At 44.5% G+C, this 13,892-nt stretch overlaps 1 protein-coding gene across 1 annotated transcript in view; it reads left to right on the top strand.

Moving 5' to 3' along the window:
- Positions 1-298: 298 nt before the first annotated feature.
- LOC143025494 (heterogeneous nuclear ribonucleoprotein L-like) overlaps positions 299-13,892 on the top strand; it is a 239,407-nt gene continuing 225,813 nt past the window's right edge. The window contains exon 1 of the mRNA XM_076185244.1: positions 299-439. The gene's annotated coding sequence lies outside the window, so the exon portion shown is untranslated. The remainder of the gene's footprint in view (positions 440-13,892) is intronic.

The raw sequence follows: 13,892 nt of genomic DNA, 5'->3' as shown, positions 1-13,892 counted from the left end.
AAAAAAAAATGGACAGGTCGAGACGGGTCAAGCCTGGAGTGATGCCAAAGTTGCAATTCGAACTTAGATGAGAGGATGGGAAGGGAAATGTGTGGTAGTGGTGCAGCCAGTACAGCAAATAAATTGTCATTTCACACTTGAAAATGAAAATTAGTTTGTCGATCTGGAAGTTCGCCTACCAAGAAGCGTGTGTGTGTGTGTGTGAGAGAGAGAGAGAGAGAGAGAGAGAGAGAGAGAGAGATTCCTGGAAAGCTGCAGCGAGCTTGTCACGGAAGTTGGAGAGCAGTGTAGAGCAAGGGTCGTGTTTAGGATGTGCTTATGCACGGGATGATTTATAAAATTGTGACGTAGCCTTATTGATAACATGCTAAACGCGTTTTTCCTCTTTGCAGAACGGCCCCTACAACTTCAGCGATTATGACAACCAGCCACGAAGAAGGTAAGTGTTCTAAGTATTTGCTTGTTTGATTGCTGTTCCTTGGGGTGAGATTTGAAGTGTCAATCACCGTGACGTACGGGCGATTGGGCAGACCGGACACCTGCACCAGGCGGCGGGTCGGAGAGTCGTTAGAACTAGTAAACAAGTAGGGTCGTGCTATTTATGAAGTGGGTCAAGTAATTGTAGTTGACACAGAGAGAGGGACTACCTGTTCAGGGCACATCGTATTCTTTAATGTCGGCGTATGTTGTAGGTATTTCTTATGAGCATTCGGTGTTTATCAAATAGTCTCAATGATTAGCAAGTTGAGTTGGGAGTGGGTGTGTTGTATTGGATTACTGAAATTGTCTACACAATCAAAAGAGAATATGCCGTACTAAGTTTTCCGTTGCATTCATATTCCCGTTTTTTTTTTTTTTTTTTTTTTTTTCCTCTCCAAACACCGTCCTAAATGTCTTCAATGTATTTGATGCCTCGTTATCCTGTGTAGTCTTTATCCCTTTTCCGCTACGTTATTCTTTAGTGTGGCTACCTCCCTCACTCCCATGTGTGTCTGCCGTTGGGTTTGGAACAAGTGCAAATAAAGCGCGGAGTTTGAACAAGTTAGTGTGGGCAAGGCAAGCAACATGCTCGTGTGCAAGCTGGCGACGTGCTTAAGCAGACAGCAAGGATGACGTGCATGTAAGCAAGCACTGCAGGGTATGACGTCAAGTGGGTGAGGAAACACCTGCAGTGTTGCGTTTCGCTTGTCCACGCCCCGCCCCCAATTCTTCCTGCGCGCCTCCGTCGACCACTTGGTCGTAGATGTTACCCCCTCCCCCCTTCCCCGAGCTCGCTGATCAATATCTCTCTCTCTCTCTCTATCTCTCTCCCTTTTCACTTTTTTTCTCTGCGCTAGTATCTCGACGAGCTTGTTTGATGTCGTAATTTTTTTAGTTGGTTTCAGAGATTGGCTTGGACTCGCACAATTCTAAACAAGGTTCGTAGTCCTGAACCACATTTTGGATTACCTTTTCAAAAGTGTTAGTTCAAGGGTTTGGTCATTGGTACGTCTCCTGGTTGTAGTGGGCGGTGCGAATATAGAGTCTCCGGTGTGGGTAGATTACATTTAACCCGTGAGCGCGATGGGTCGAATGTATCGGCGCGCGGCCTGTTTGGGGTCTAATGTGTCGGTGCGTGGCCTGCACGAGATATTGAAAATGTCGGCGTGCGGCCTACTCGGGGTATTGATCGTGTCTGCGCACGGCCTGCTCGGGGTATTGATAGTGCCGGTGCATTGCCTGCACGGGGTATTGAATGTGTCGACACGCGTCCTTCTTGGGGTATTGAACGTGTTGTCTCACGACCTGCCCTGGACCGAAGTCTCTGCACAGCCTGCTCTGGATCTCGAATGTGTCTGCACAGCCTGCTCTGGGTCTCGAATGAGTCCGTGCACGGTCTGCTCGGGTCAACGAATGCGCTTGCACTTAGGACTCCAGTAGGTTTTCCAGACGTACCGTTCCGGTGGGCATTTGCTCGTCGTTGTGTAGCCCGATCGATCGCATTCCAGCACCATGGATCGGATTGCCAGACGGTCGGCGTGCCTTTCTACCCGGTGGATCGGTCTTGGGTGTATTTCCATACAGTCCTATTTTCGGTAATTGTAAGCTCATTTTGTCATTCAAAGTGTCATTGAGTACTAAATGTGCAAGGAAAATGTCAGTGACGGTATTACAAAACTACCACATCCCACCCACGTTTCCCCTACCCCCACCTCACCCTCGCCAATCCCCTCTCTGTGCTCGAAATCTCACCTTTGTTTTAAATCGCAATGGGGAGGAAAAATTCTCCACCAGCTTGGTGTTTGCATTCGGTAGGAGCACCTCCCCCCCACATATACACACTCTTAATGGACTTACATTTGTAAATAACCTTTGTTTGCTCCTGAGCCCCTCCGTGTCAACACTCCTGCGTTGACTCGGGGCGCGCGCGCTGTGAAAGTTGTAGTGTGAATTTGAAACGGGAGCTAGTCTTGGTTAAGCCACAAAGCCGGTTATAGACCTGGCGGCGCTGTTTCTGAGCACTTCAGGATTCTTTTGGTGGGTACAGGGTGGGGGCGCGGGATTCTCTCTCTCTCTCCTCTCTCTCCTCTCTCTCTCTCTCTCTCTCTCTCTCTCTCTCTCTCTCTCTCTCTCTCTCTCTCTCCTCTCTCTCCTCTCTCTCTCTCTCTCTCTCTCTCTCTCAGGGTGACGAACATTATAGAAAATGGGACGAAGTTGGAGGAGAGTGGTGAAAGGATAAAGTTGGATAGGCATGGGAAAGGTTTAGGAAACTTTGGATTGGAGTTCATGAGTGATAAAGGTGGGGAACAATAATTGAGAGATGGGATTTAAGGATTTTATTGTGGGGTCAATGGAGGGTAAAGGGGAATTGTTCTGAAAGTGAGAGGAATGGAGTGGAATAGGGAGAGGGTAACGTAGGAAGGAAGAGGGTGGAATAAGGGGAAAGTATGGATGGGCATTATTAAATGGAAACAAGCGTGGTTGCAACTGTCGGCCAATGCTTTGAGGATGTAAACGATGAGGGGTGCTTGCCGGAACAGTGTATGTATGTGTGTGTGTGGGGGGAGCTAAATTCAGGGCTGGAAATAGTGATTACGTGATGCAGTTAGGGGTGGGGGTTGGGGCAACCCCCACCCCGGCCCTCCGGAGAAGCAGCTCAGAGTTGATTGGAGCGAAAAACGAATAGTCGTGCGTGTGTGCCCTGGAGGGATGGCGAGTGGGGGGGGGGGTTCACCCCCACCTTCCCCATAGGTGGTGTTCGTGAGTGGGTAGCCAAAGCAGCCTGTTCCAAACTTTTCTCCTTTTCTGTCGTTTGTTCTGTTGTATTATTCTAATATGTTCTTTTGTGGTTGTGGTGAGCCTGCCTAAGATATCCTGAGAGTGTCAGCACCCATCAAACTAGCGAGGTGAAGTGTTGGGCTGATTCCTCTAATACCTTTGATCCAAGGACGGCAAAGAAGCGGTCGACTATCCCTAGATTCGTGTAGGTGGTGGACTATGGATTACCTAGGACAGACCACCTGCTCGTGCGGGATCTGTTTGTGTGGGATCTGTTTGTGTGGGAGGGGTAGAATGTAAGAAAATGAAGAGATAGTAATGTATAAAAGAGGGCTATTGCCTAATAGCACTGGGGGTCTCGTTTTCATCGTTGGTTTCGGCGCCTGCCTAAATTGTTGGTCTGTGGTAACTTCGTCTCTCGTGCCTTACAGCGTGCTCCCTCCCCTTCAGAGGACCTTCTGGACCAATTTTTTGTGTCGACATTCTTTTCAGTTTTAATGTTTTCCATCAGTTACTGTTAAAGCAACTCCCATCCTGCCACTTGTTCACATGTCTTCTGCGCGATTGTAACACCAACGGATTCTTGTTTCTATCCCACCGCTTCCCCTTCCTTCTGTGCAATAGAATATGCGAAGAGTTAGTGGAGGAAAATATACTAGGGTCTCTGCTAAAATTGGGTATCATTCATGATGTCCATTGTCAAAAGGCCAGGTCGTCCTTAAGTGTTCCGAAGCTACCCAACAGGTAATAACGATGAAGGGGTTAATCTACCTTGCAGGTGAGCCTATCCCCGTCGATCATTTTACATGTGGTTGTAGATTGATATTTGAACACGGCTTAGTGTGTGAACGGCATCGTGAGGTGTTGGGAGAACCAGGCCGTAGTCCAAAAGCAAAGGGTTGGGGATTTTGATCTGGATAGTTGTGGCGGCGGTAAGGCTGCCAGATAGACAAATGGGCTGCTTCTATATGTTTCTTTTTTAAAATATGGCTTTTAAAGCTACCTCTCTGTTTGGAAGACTCGCTAATAATTTCAGTTGAGCCCGCTTTCAAAACTGAAATTAAAATTTAAAAAAAAGAAACGTATAGAAGCAGCCAAACAACTGAAAACAGACCCAGACATCACAATCAGAAAAGCAGACAAAGCAGCTACTTTCGTCTTGATAAACACAGAAGAATACTTACAAAAAATGGATGAAATCCTAAACGATGAGAGAAAATTTAAGAAGATCTCAAGAGACCCCACAGACTCCCTCAAAAAGAAAATTAATAAACTAGTAGATTGTGCAAACGCAGTTAAAGGAGGCATAAAGCTTCCTAAACCTACAGGCGATTACGAACTAGGTTACTGCTATGGCAATGTTAAAACCCATAAACCCGGCAACAAGCTACGTCCAATTATCTCGGATACCATTACCAACTTACAAAATTGCTAAAAAAAACTTGCTGAAATCCTCACACCATACACTCCCTCTGACTACAATGTCAAATCCGCCACTGATTTTCTAGATCTTTTAGCAAACAATGACTCAAAAGGCATTATCGCTTCGTTAGATGCGGAGTCCCTCTACACTAACATCCAAGTTGACCGCACTATTCAATATATAATAGACAGAGTTTATCACTGATACCACTCCTAACTGTGATATCCCAGAGAAAGTAATGAAAGACCTTTCGGAATGTTGCACCAAAGAAGCCCCCTTTATGTGCCCTAGAGGAAATAAATATTGCCAAACCGATGGTGTTGCAATGGGATCACCACTCGGAGTACTTTTTGCTAATTTTTTATGGGTAGCATCGAAAATGAAATTTTCGCAAATCTGCAAAAACCTCACATTTACTGCAGATATATAGACGATATTTTCGTCAAAGCTGAAAATTGCCAACAAATAGACTATCTAAAAGAACAATTAAGAGACATCGGGTATCAATTTTACAATTAGATACATTAGTAAAACAGAGATGAAGGCACTTACGACACATCAGTATACATAAAAACATCTAATTCAGGACATTGCCTAAGTGGGACTAGCGAATGTCCCCAAAGATACAAAGATTCTACCATCAGTGCCTATATTAGAAGATCTCTTAGTCACTGTAATAATTGGGAAACGGTACATATGAGTTAGAAAGAGCTTCAGACCCTTATAAATAATGGATTCGCCAATAAGGATATAGAGCGAATCACAAAAAGAACTCGAGACAAATGGTACCTGGACAAAAACCACCAGGACAAAATCCCACAGGACATTAACGCCAAAAACCTGATTAAAATTTACTATAAGTCCTTCTTCTCCACAGCCTATAAAGAAGATGAAAGGGTTATGCAACAAATTATTAAAAAATATTAAACCTAAAGAAGAAAACTCTAAAGTACAACTGATTATATATTATCAAAATAAAAAGACATCCCAACTGCTACTAAAAAATAATATAAGACAAAGTAAAAGTGACCTTCAGAGAACTCGCGTCATATATAGGTACACCTGTAAACTTGGGAACTGTGCATCCCAACCTTCAAACTATATTGGCATGACAACAATGAAGCTCTCACGCCGGTTATCATACCACCTCTCTTCAGGAGCTCCCAAAAACCACCATCATTCTGCTCACAAAAAATAAAAAAAAAGAAACTCTAGTAGAAAACACAGAAGTGCTAGCAACAAATCAAGACCATAGAAGACTACCTATCCTCGAGGCTCTCTTTATTAAAGAAACATCTCCCAATCTTAATATACAAACTAGGGATTTAAGAGGCCCTCCTTAGCGTTAGGAGATCTGAGCTCCCTGACAGAAGGTACAATACTGATGACGTCACACAACAGCCGACCAATGAGGAAGTAGAATAGTTCGGGAGTCCCAGTCCAGCCCACTAGCCAATCAGAAGCCTCAAAATGAAATATCAGACCTACATTAATAGTATATAAACACAAAAATTCAATCGGATATTCAGAGTCTAGCCACTGATGAAGCACTAAGTAGTGTGAAAACGCGTTCTGGCCAGTTTTTCACTTTGGTAAAGCCATGCTCAAAGTAACTTGCAAAACAATGTCATATGGTGACATTATAACACAACTTCCCGTGGAAGGGAAAAAGGTTCTCAGAGAAAAAGAAAAGGCAGATAAAAAAACTCTGCAATATTAATCTTGCCATTCAATTTAACCAAACATGCTTGAGAGAGAATCTCCTGCCCATATATACAATGAATATATATTTATATATATATATATATGTATATTATATATATATTATATATATATCATTATATATAATTATATATATATAATATACAATATATATTATATATATATATATATATAATTATTCATCTCTTCCCCGCTCGATTTACTCCGAAACTCGTTTTCGCACTTCCCCTTTCATAACTAGTTTTATTTCGAATTTTACCTCGTTGGGCTCCATAATTCCCTTACACTTTCCCCATTTTCCACTTACCAAATGCATAACGACGATGCTGTTTTTCCAATCCAACACAAGCTGATTAACTACATTTATATTCTCATGTCAAGTTAAGTAACCATTGGAAGGTACAAACTTCAGACTAATTTCCCAAGCGACTAGTGTGTGAGTTTTATGTAGGCAGTTATGTTTGTATGTTGGGTGCAATTGGTTCTGAGGACCTAATTAATTTGTCCTTTCTTATAAAGGACAATGCGATTTAGCATTGAAGTATATGAGTATAGTTAGGGGGAGGGGTTGCAGAAATCAACCATCTGTCTAGGAAGATTGATTTTTCATAAATTGTTCACACAGAGATAATTTTCCTAGAGGGCGAGCTTTAGTTTGTCTAGAATGCTGAGATAACCTACGCAGGGGACGAACGCCCACTTTTGCACCTGGATCTGCTACCAGCTGGCATATTACGTGATCCCGACATTAGAGATGAGTGCGTAGTCGTTTTATGTAGGCTTCGTTCTTTCGAGGTTGGACACGAAACCGAGAAACCATTTTAACTAGTGACGTAGATTAACAATGGAAGCTGGCCTGTACATGTGGTGCAGGCCAAGGAGAAATGCGGCAACTATATTTCTTGTTCTTAATCTATGGCCCCCATTTCCCCCGGTAAAGTAATTTCAGGCGTTATCAAATAACCCATAAAGTGCCCCCCAAGGCCTTTTCATCCCCCGGTGTGTCGTAAAGATTATTGACGTGCGGCGTGGGGGGGGGGGGGAATGGGCATTAGCTGTCCATTTTTTGTATATACCAGTATAGTTTGGGAACCCTACCTTGCCTTGGCGTCAGGGTGCCTCTTGCTTCTTCATGGTGGGGGTGGGGGTTGACGAGTCTGTTAGGATGCTGTCAATTAAGGCAAACATGTTGGTCACCCAGTATGAGTTGCTGCATGTTGAGTGCTGTGATCAAAGGCTATAGAGTGCTGGCCTTGGTAAGAGAGCGTGTGTTCTCATCATCGAATGTGAGGGGGTGGCTCCCCCCTAAACCAGCAGCAGTGGAATGAAGTAGCTAAACTTTTTTTTTAGCGTCAGGGTTAAGTTGAATTTGGCCATATGACGTTATTAACAACTTACATTTAGCAAGTGTTTGATTATAAAAGGAGTCTCGGTGATGAGTGGGTTAACGAGTTCTGTTGCACCCAAATGGGAAATTTCAGTTTCGAGTAGAGCTCCGTATTCCACGAGCGGCGGTGTCACTGCAAAAGTTGTGAATTGATGTTATGGCCAAGGTTGGGGCGAGGTGTGCGGGTGGGGGGTGGAATGGCATAGTAATAGGCAACGTTTATCAGGATGAGGCTAATGATCTTGGATGTTTTTTCATTGTTTAATTTTTAATTTTTGTAAACATTTAATTACAAAAAAAGGCATGAATATATATATATAATATATATATATGTTGTTTTTTTTTGCCGCCAGGTGTTGAGCTTAGGTAGTGAGTGAAATACATCTTAGGCAAAACCTTTTGAACCGTGAGCCACCTAAAATGTCGGATGAAGAAACAGTTTCGGCTCACGGAAATTAAAATGGGGAACTAACGACAAATGAGGAACACTAACGGATATTGGCGATTGCTACCAAACCTGGCGGCCCGAGAATGTAGGACGACAGGACTGTCTTGGCTTGCAAACTCCAGACTTAATCTCCTCGTCGAGTAATTGGCTAGTGGAAGGATTAGTGTGGAGTAACTGATAGCGGGATGGGATCTTGCCGGAGCCAGTTGTCTAGGATGCGTAAGCGTTGTTACGTCAGCAGTAACTTCAGTGCTATGTACACATTAATAAACAAGGTACTGTTTAGGCTTGTTTTGGGAAGGGACCTATATTTAGGTTTCAGTGTATGAAGTACCATGCAGTTGAACAGTTTGTACAGACCTCATGTTTGACGTTACAGCATGGATGTGGACACAGTTTGTTTTAGTAATTATCAGAGACTTAATGAAATGTTTTGTCAGTGCCTCCTTCCCCGCCACCCTAATAGCGACGATTTCAGTTGTGTTATTATAAGGAGGCTTGAGGAGGTAGAACAAATTATCCCTGAAGATTTGTTCACTACGCTGACTTGGTCTAGAATGTTCAACAGGGAGTTGAAGAAATCAAAAACGGATTCATTTAGTGCAGAACAGCTCCAGGTTGCTGACCAGACAGCAGCCTTGGCGTTCCCTATCTGCAGAAAGAAACTCTTGGGGACTATGTGCAGGCTTGTTTTAATGAATGAAGGTCTACACAATAAGCCAAGAAACAGGTTAAAGATGGGAAGTGGCAGCGAGCGCTCAAGTTGCAGTCCGGGGAAAATAGTAATGTACGTATTATGCAAGCCTTGGATTAGCAGACTTGAAAGTTGGCATTGTTGAAAAGTAAACGTGTTTTGATGTTGAGAAGGAACGAGAATACAAGTGCTGAAATATGCAGGGTCCCACGCGGTCGATATGTAATTCACGTTGTCGCTCCCAACATGTCACCGCTTACATATTGTCAGTCTGGCATTGCCAGTTTTGTTCAGTTGCTTGAAATACAGGTCACATAGTTCTAATTAATTCTCTCAAATTGGCAAGTGTTAGCTGCGGACCTCATAATACGTGGTTATATTTGAAGATGGAGAGACGGATTGGATTAGGGTAAATGAAGATATCACATTTCAAGGTAATGTTATCGTTAAATATTGGCTGGTATTTACAGTTCGTCTCCAAACAGCAATGTTTAAGTGGTGAGGTTTTTGCTGTAGTTGAACAATCGAGTCCGTAGACCACTTGGACATTTGCGAAGGTTTTCCAGTTCATAGGCTTGGTTGTTCTGTTGTTCATTCTACAAAGCCTCAATAATAGATTTTGCTTGTGTGAAGGCTGATTTGCTGGAAACGCGGAGGAAACGTGTAACGACGCTCCGGGAGCTTCCGCCAATAAGAAAGATGAGTGATCATAATTAGTTTCTCAAACACCTGTGCCTGCCCGGTTCGCGGGGCCATGCGCGTTGCAGGTAGTAGGCACGGTGTTTGAAGCGGCGTCGTCGGCAACACTAGACCGCAAAGAAACGGGCCGATCCCATTCACTACTTTGACGCGGCGATTTTTGCTCAAGATTTCTTAGGGTGTGATGAATTGCAACACCGGTAAGAGGAGGCTTGGACGTTTTCACGTCTTAACATCCATCCCCCAACCCCCAGAAATGCACACGCTTCCTCTCCTTACCGCGCATCACATCTTCCCTCCTTTTCCCCTCAAATTGCCCGCGCCCCCTCCACACCATTAGCCAAGGCGCATACGAGCTTTATAATTAATGTTTCGAACGGCATTGATTAATTCCGCGCCTTGCCCATCCATTTGCATATCTCCCCTACCCGAGCACCTTCCTACTTTTTCCCCCCATTCTTTTCGTCCCAGTGTCGACCTTCTCCTTCGTCTAACTAAACTCTCACCCCGCCCCGCTCCACCCCCCTCCATCCTTAGTCCCTCCCTCAGCCAGTTCTTCCCCTCGGTTTTATTTTCTTCGAGGAGTACTTTGCCATGTCCATTGTCTTGACCCTGCTGCTATTGCAACTATCCTGCTAGATAGCCTGGATGAAATCGGTCTCTCCATCACAAAAGCGTTGGGTATTGAATTCTGAATGAAGTAGTTTTGAGAGGAATATTATGTGCGCCTGCAAGAAGGACTGAATTTTTGTGGCCTCGCTCCCATCTGGTGCTGCCCCGATGGGCTTAAGCTTGGTCTCCACATTGGGTCCAGGGTTTCTCGCCTTGAACAACATTTTCAATCACACCACTGAAGGAGAGCTAGCAACTCCTTCCTACTGTAAGTCAAAGATGTTGCAACTTGTAAGCCTAAAGTTCCGTCTTAGAGGGCAATGGTAGAACCCAAGGATACCAGTTACTCGGTGGATGTTGGTGTAGTTAGTGAAAATATGCAAGACAAGCTTTTCATCTGCCAGGAGGAATGTACAATGCCATGACCAGCTCTCGCTCCTCTGCCTTACCTACCCACATCACCTACTCAAGGTTGACCTCCTTTGGAGGTACAAAGTTCAAAGGCGCCCTTGCATTGGAAATGAAGAACGATTGGTGGCCTCAAAGGAGACTCCTAGAATATTGCATGAATTTCCTACGCCAAGGGACGTGTGCATTAGGAGTGGTGGTGGTGGTTTGGGTAAAGTGACTGCTGGCGAAGTTGGCGAGGCGTAAGCCAATGTTGGAATTGGATAGGAAAGTTGGCTTGGTACAGAACGCAGGCGATAAAAGGTTTGGGATAGGTTGGGGATTTGGCTATCGTGGGTTTCGTTGTGAAGAAGGTTCAAGACTGGGGAACTTGACTGGGATAATGAAAGTGGCTTGGGGATTGAAAAACTTGGCTAATGAAAATACAACAGCTTTGGGGTTTGACGTCGTCAGGTAAGGGTATGGATGTAGAACTTCCTCCAGGCCATGAGGGTGCGGGGTGTGCAGTTTTGCAGACGACGATAGGCCCGACGCATTAGATGCACAGATTCTGAACCTTCATAAACGTTGGAAAGTTTTATTGAAAGAATTTTATGCAACGAAAACACGGCCTGGTTAGAGTATTCCTGGCATACGTTTATGTAATCGAGCCTTCTCGTGCACGAAGAGCGAAAAAAGGCCTTCTATTCAGAACTGGTGAGCGACGGTGAATGAAACTAAAGCATTTTGAACGGACTACACTTGCTTCTTTGTCTTCCATCGTGGACTGTTTGGGATAACATTGGATGCAGTCTGTGTTTATCTGCTGTTTGTTTATTCGCGGCCGGGCGGTTAGGGGAGGGTTTGTCTCTTGCGCCAGATGGGCTTCTTGCACCAAGTTAACTAGATTTCGCTCGTAACCCAGAAGAAAGTGAATAAAATGTTTTTGGTGGCACGACATCGTAGTTGAAATGTAGGTCTTGCAGGTTGGTGTAGAAAAGTAACTGGAAGAGTTCACTGTAAGAGTTGAATCCAGAACTTGTTCTAATGGTTTACATGACCTCGATTTTTTGTTGGTAGTAAAGGTACAATAAAATGGAGTGATATACGGTAAGATCAGAAATTTTAATCGGACCGGGACTTCGAAAATATGCCTGATTTATCGTGTGCTTTAGAGGCAAAAGCAGGAACATAGCGAGTAGTAACTCGCTGAGTGTTACCCAGAAATCTACACAATGATTTTACTCGTTCATTTCCCAATTCGTGTTTGAGAGATATGCCGGCCTTCGTAGATATTTGGCAAGATGTTATAGAATTGTACCGGTGTAACTTTAATCGAAGTGCCTGAAAAACCAGTCTCGTCCGGCTTGATTCAGCCGGTTAGAGAGCAACTAGTGTCCGGCCGACGATGTGGTTTGACATCCAGTCTGGGCCGGTTCGTTCACAGGGGTGACCAGTTTCCCATCCAGGAGCCCCAAGACAGACGGACTAGAACGAGCGCAGACCAAGGGATGGGTGAACAAGGCCTCACGGGCAAAATTTACCTGAAATTGTTAAGTACAAAATTCAACTTGTGGTCGACTATTTATGGGAAGGAAACCTCGTACGAAGGCTGATTGGCTGGAGAGCTCATGGCAAAGCCGGCTTATCATCTCCGTTATACATCACACAAACTTTTTTTCCGTATTCATGACGTTGTCGACAACGTCGTTGCGTGATATCGAAGGTACGCTTTGTCAGCGAATCTTGTTCATGTGTGGGATAAAGTATTTCATAACAGTACGTGTGCGCGTGGGATGGAAATTGAGCTTGAGCACCGCTGCGTGAACGTCTAGAATTGTTGTTCAAGGAATTGACCGCAGGTCCAGACGTAGAATGTGTTTTAGCAGCCTTTGATGTCGTTGCAAGGATGGATTGGGTGGATAAGGCGAGGGGGGTTGCGGGGTGGATCTGGTGGCTGCTTGACAACTTAGTTACGACAGATCACTAGTTAGAATAGTCTTCGGAATAGTTGGAGTAGTCTGAATGAAATTAACGTTCAGTTTGAACAACTTCCTATTGCTAGATGAGGTATACAGTGCAATATGTAGACATGGTATCCTCTCTTAGTTTGAAAACTTCATTGAAGATTCCGAAGTGAGGCCTGGGGGTTTACGAAGATCTTGAAAATGAATTCACACCACGCACTGTCGAAAAGTTTTTAATCTGATTTCTATTTTATTATACTGGGACCTACAGGTTCGCTCTAACGGAAGCAACACCACTAAAAAAATTAAACGTATGAAACTAATCTACATTAGCGTCAAAAGTTTGCTTACGTGATGAATTTTAATTTACCCAATGGGAATGGTTGGCGCACATGTTGGCTGTTGAGCAATAGGGGAATCTGGAGGTGATGGGTGCAGGCTGCCTGCGTGGTGGAACAGTTCTTGGTGCATTGTGTGGAGATCTGGGTTGCCTGGACCACGCAAAAACTGGACCAGCGTACGTGACGGGTCGGTAACCAGTGTGGCATACACGGCCTAACGCAGGTCCCCCGGCGACTTCTCGCCATCCACTACCACCACCATCTCTGTGGTCCCGCTCGACTCTTCGTTTAGGAGTTTTCAGAAGAGATGTCCAAGGACATGTGTCTGCTCTCTCTCTCTCTCTCTCTCTCTCTCTCTCTCTCTCTCTCTCTCTCTCTCTCTCTCTCTCTCTCTCTCTCTCTCTCTCTCTCTCTCTCTCTCTCTCTCTCGCAAGCAAGCAAGCAAGCTAGCTAGCTAGCTAGCTCATGGAGGCAGACCTACAGATTGACTAGTGTAAGTGCACGATTGACGATCAGTCACTTTCATTTAAGATTAAGGAATAAACAATCTACGGTCGGTCACATCCCCGATCTGTTGGTCATGACGCAAGCGTCTGTACGAGCGAGCCCCTTGTAGGGAAAGCTTCGTCTCTAGAATCTTCAATGAAATCTTTGTTTAGGTCCGTCTCAGCGTTGGCTAGGCCAACGGGTTCTTCACGAATCTCGTGGTAGTGAGCGTTTGTATCTTTTACAGTAGAATGATTTTCCCCTCAATTTTTCTTAATGCACTGTTGGAGGCTACGACGATCATGAAGACCAGAGAGTAAACTGAAGAAACTAGTTTTCCAAAGTTTTAAGTTCCCCATCAGCAGGCTCGACCACGGTCGCCACAGCTACTCTCCTGTCTTAACCACAGAAAACGGGAAACTCGTCTTCCTATCGTCCGTGCTGCTGGTTAGAGGCGCATGCTGCCGA

This window comes from Oratosquilla oratoria, chromosome 5 (assembly GCF_046742065.1).
Source record: "Oratosquilla oratoria isolate Oo_2021 chromosome 5, ASM4674206v1, whole genome shotgun sequence".
In the NCBI taxonomy this organism is placed as follows: domain Eukaryota; kingdom Metazoa; phylum Arthropoda; class Malacostraca; order Stomatopoda; family Squillidae; genus Oratosquilla; species Oratosquilla oratoria.
The sequence above is the reverse complement of the archived record's forward strand: the minus strand, read 5'-3'. Positions and strand labels throughout refer to the sequence as shown.